This window comes from Sinocyclocheilus grahami, unplaced genomic scaffold, assembly GCF_001515645.1.
Source record: "Sinocyclocheilus grahami isolate Dianchi unplaced genomic scaffold, SAMN03320097.WGS_v1.1 scaffold1691.1, whole genome shotgun sequence".
Classification (NCBI taxonomy): Eukaryota; Metazoa; Chordata; class Actinopteri; order Cypriniformes; family Cyprinidae; genus Sinocyclocheilus; species Sinocyclocheilus grahami.
In genome coordinates, this window is record NW_015506870.1 from 59,853 (window position 1) to 64,871 (window position 5,019).

Here is a 5,019-nt window from a genome sequence, read left to right on the forward strand (position 1 = left end):
CTCCGTCTGTGTGCAGTGTGCAGTGTGCACGTGGTTTGTGGTGTGAAACAAACGCTGGTCTTCTGTCCATCACTCCGTTACAGTGGTCTTCTGTCCATTCCATTACGACGTGAACACCACAGGACCCCGAAAGTACACCGCTGTTCATCAGAAATCACGTAAGTCAGCAACTATAACGTTACTTACGAATGAATGCACGGTCAAAGAAGTTTAAGTAACTTAGCTGCATGATATAATTGATTGGTGATTTCCATAAAGTTGATCAAAGTTATTGTTTTAGCAGTCTGGCTGATGTTTGCATCTTTATTTCTGCTCAGAAAGTTTGCATAAGGTGTTTGTGCAATGCTGAATGTTTTACACTTTTTACCATGGTTCTACACAGGTTTTTGAATATGGTACTGTGGTGATATATCATTGCAGTACTAGTTTTGGACTTGATCATAATATTATGACAAATGAACTTTGATTAGTACTTTTGAGTAGCATGTAAATATGCTACTACATCACAACGTATCAAAGTACCATAGTACAACCACGGTATTTCTTTTACACATGTTGTGTCTGAAACAGCAAAACATGTCCATGCATGTTAATTGCTCACACTTAGGCCTTTCAACACATTGCTATAGAAATCGAATGCATTATGTGTGCATGTTCATCATATATATTGCATTTGCTGTTCTGATGATGCACTTAAAATCTACTTTAGAAGTCAGTGAGCAGCAATCCCTGAATCTCGTGATGTGAGTCACTCATGTGCTACTGGTTAACATACTCACAGTGATTGTGTGTTTGATTGATTTGATCATCAGTTATCTACATCCACTGTTACTCAACCTGATGAATAGTATCAGTGGATTTTCAAGCCAAAGTTCAACTAAAAGCAATCCCAGCTGATCCTCAGTCTTGTTTACCAAGTTAACTGATGGTATTTTCCATGCAAATGTAATGCAGTAGTTTGTGCTCATGTATTAGGATTATTTTTGTACTTAGTATGCAGTGTTTCGATGCTTCTGTATGTTTGTCCAAAGTTGTTTAATGTTATTTTCCATGCAAATGTAATTCAGTGGTTTGTGCACATGCAGTACTTTTTTTTTTTTTTTGCACTTAGTATCATTGATGCACAGCATTTCAGTGCTTCTGTATGTTGTTGTTGTCCTTAGTTTCATGGCAATGCACAGTGTTGCAATGCTTCTGTACTAGGTGTTCATGCTGCTTGATGCCACTGGATGTTTATGTGTGCTGGGATTGAAAGTCTTACAGCAGCACTGAAAGGTTAACGGCAGCAGATTAAACCGCATCGCTGCATCCTATAGGTCAAGCACTTCATGTAATTAAACCACATCTTTAAAAGAAATAAAAACAATTTAGCATGCAGATAGTGACATTTTGTTAGATAGTCACTATATATCAGAGATTATCCGGATCAGCCAATAACTGTGTCCACTTGGACAGTTAACAGAAGCATTAGCTCTGAAAAAATCAGCAGAGCAGTTTTTAATTAAAATAATTTGGTAGCACTTTACAATAAGGTTTTATTTGTTAACATTAGTTAACATGACCTAACAATGAAAAATATTTCTAAAGCATTTATTAATCTTAATGTTAATTTCTGCATTATTGAAAACCAAAGTTGCATCTGTTAATATTTAATGGACCTGAGCTGACAAAAAGCACAAAACTGCCTAGCAACACCTTAACAACTGTCTAGCAACCACATAGCAATGCCTTTGTGCGGTGTTTCCCAACCATGCTGCGTGGGTTATCAGGTGTGCAGTGGAAAATTATTCTTTCTATATCTGGAAAACTTTCTATCTCTATTATATTTCGCTATTGGTCATATTTATGTCTGTTTGTGGGTTTTACAAATATTTAAATAATGAAAAGCATTCAAAAGAGCTTGTGACTAAACCTCGTAACGCCATTGGATCCTCAAACTGTCGGCGAAACCTCATAACTGATGTTTAAATTAGGGATGCTCCGATCCGCCTTTTTCGCCTCCGATACCTAGGATTCAGTATTGGCCGATACAGATACCGATCCGATACCAGTGAAGTTTTTTCCCCTCATTTAAATAAATGTAGTATTTGTATATCTCTGTGTGTGGAACTGATATTCATTCTTTCACAATCTACTAGATACAGACTACTTCATTATAAAGAAAAATAAAATAAACAAATATGAAAAAATATAGGCCTATGTATATTTATAATCTATGACAAAAAATTATAAACTAGGTTAGTGGATAATTCGGCAGCAAAAGTTATTCTAGAAAAATCAGTGCACAATAATTTTAGAAATCCAAACATTTAGTGAATAACAATATTTTGTGTGGAACAAATAAAAGTGTTGCACTAAATATGGTAAAATGTTACACATTGCTATTTGTATTATTATAAAATCCATTCATTAAAAACATTCATGAATGTATTTATATATAAGTATATACTAAAAAATTAAAATACATTTCTTTTAAATGTATAGCATATTTTTTTAAAAGGCAACAACATATAATGCGATAGGACAAAACAAATACAGTGCAGCACGAACTGTTTTTATACAGTCAACCCTCAACGGACACCTTGACAATTGAATAGCCATCGGCTAGTATATTTTTTTGTTCACTCGCCAGACTGAAATACTATACTATATATATGTCGCAATGTAGAGGGTTGACAGTCTATGAGCACAATGCGCTTCGTGTTAAAAATGGCAAAGCACAAAGGGAAGCGAAATTGATGCGTAGTGTATTATATCTGTGCAACAGTTATTGAGCCTTTCTTTTAACAGTTTTAAATTTCAGCTACTGTGCACGTTAAAAACAATTTATAGTCTTTTCTACGCCCGTGTTTTGTTCTCACAGACACCCGGTAGCAAGTAACAAAACAACGTTAAACGCCGGCAAGAAGATATAAAGTCCTTTTTGCAAAATCATAGACATGTATTTACAAATCAAGTATAATGGGAACACAGAATGATCTTGGAGAGAGCTTTACCGAGCTGACTGCTGTAACCGAACGCGACCAGGGTTTAAAGGCTGAACGAATGACTTGACAGCCACAGCGGAGAAAAAAGTTTGTGTGAACTTTAATGTAAGGACTTAAATATTCACATGTAGCTCACATTAAGCTATCGTATAGCTTCAGAAGTAACACAGAATAATTCGAAAAATCTCGGATTTGGATCGGCTCTCTCTGATCGATACCCGATCCGAGAAAAATATCACTATCGGAGCCGATACCCGATATGAATATTGGATCGGCACATCCCTAGTTTGAATAAGTACAACATTTTCTTTACTTAAGAAACACTGTCTATAAAGGCTAATGTTTTTTTTGTTTTGTTTTTTTTGTGTGTGTGTTTGAAGAGTGGAGAAGAGTCTTAGCATTTGCCGTCTAGGTGTAGTTAATATACTGTTTCACATATCCCGTGCATTGTGCTTCATGTTTTATATCATGAGATTTTGGCCAAATGTATTCAACATCAAAAGAACTGAGCTCCCATATAGCTACAATAAACTTTATAACCTGTAAGTTGATGAACATGTAATGCGGTGCACTCTGCCGCAGATGTAGCTGTTAAAGGGGTCATCTGATTTTGCTAAAAAGAACATTATTTTGTGGATTTGGTGTAATGAAATGTTTAAGGTTAAAAAAAACACATTATTTTCCACATACTGTACATTAATGTTTCTCCTCTATGCCCCGCATTTCTGAAACGCGTAGATTTTTACAAAGCTCATCGGTCTGAAAAGCGAGGTGTGCTGTGATTGGCCAGTTATCCAGTGCGTTGTGATTGGCCGAATACCTCAAGCCTGTGACGGAAATGTTACGCCCCTTACCATACTGTGATGCCCTGTCAGGCTGGAGCGATGATTCAAAAACATGAAAACCCATTATAAACAAGGCATTTGTTGCATTCCAGTGGGGACATAATTACGGATTATAATGACTTATGTTGTCTTTTTACGCGTTGCGTCGCGCCGCGTAAACATAACCATGTCTGCATTTGTGATCGGAGAAATGACAAACAAGCGCTACTCTACACTGCTCAAAATTTGCGATTGAATCATCAGTGGCAAATCCTTTAAATGAAAACTTACTTGCAGTCTGTGAATCAGAACAGCCGGCATTGTAGTCTACTCTTCCAGGATCAGGAAACAGTCCTCCATAAAATGTGCTTCACACATCTGAATATTTGGGTTGAACTGTTCTGGAACAGTGTTGTAAATACAACTTAACCACTGATTTCTAGTCGTGTCCTCTTTTGGAAGGTCAAACAAAGTAGTTTCGCTTTCACAACGAAACACAGTGTCACACACGGCGGCCTCGAGTGAGCGGAGGCCGGCGGGATTGAGTGAGGAACGGCCGGCGAATTCGACGAAGGAGCAGCCGGTGGGCTTGCGGCAACCACATGTGACGACCCCGGGCTGGACTCCGCTTCGTCCACGGTGAAAGCCGATCCGGCGATCCACAGCGCGAAGTTGATGTATTTCCTCAGCAAACAGCACGGATCAGCTCTAGGCATGACGAAGCGCAACGAAACACACAGTGCCTTCACGACATGGCAGCGGCAACAATAATACTACAGCGAGAATAAAAGTTACGCTGCCTTTCTTTGAGTGAACATTTGGGCGGCGTTATTCAAATTTTCCTTACACATCGTGACGTAGACATGTGGGGGCGTGTTAGAACGAGCCGTTTTAGGTAAGCGTGTTTGACTCTTAACTTTTATAAAGAATATCTCTTTGGATTTGAGACTTTAGTCTTTGCAACTTTACAGATCTTCTTTATGCACCAAGAGCTTGTAACACTTCAAAGAGAAAGGAAAAATTGAAATTGCATCATATGACCCCTTTAAAGACGGACAAAACACATATTACCAACATTTGCTGGTCAAAAACCTTGCAACTCCATTTGAGCTTAATTTTCATAAAATGTTAATATTATAATGGCACATGAAAGTGTCTGATCATATATAAGTCACAATACCAACTCTGACAACGCTGTTTAATTATAT

The 5,019-nt window shown here is 37.7% G+C and overlaps 1 protein-coding gene across 1 annotated transcript in view; it reads left to right on the top strand.

Annotated features, from left to right (window-relative positions):
- gart (phosphoribosylglycinamide formyltransferase) overlaps nucleotides 1–5,019 on the top strand; it is a 90,549-nt gene continuing 85,530 nt past the window's right edge. Inside the window, exon 1 of the mRNA XM_016258477.1 lies at nucleotides 1–158. The gene's annotated coding sequence lies outside the window, so the exon portion shown is untranslated. The remainder of the gene's footprint in view (nucleotides 159–5,019) is intronic.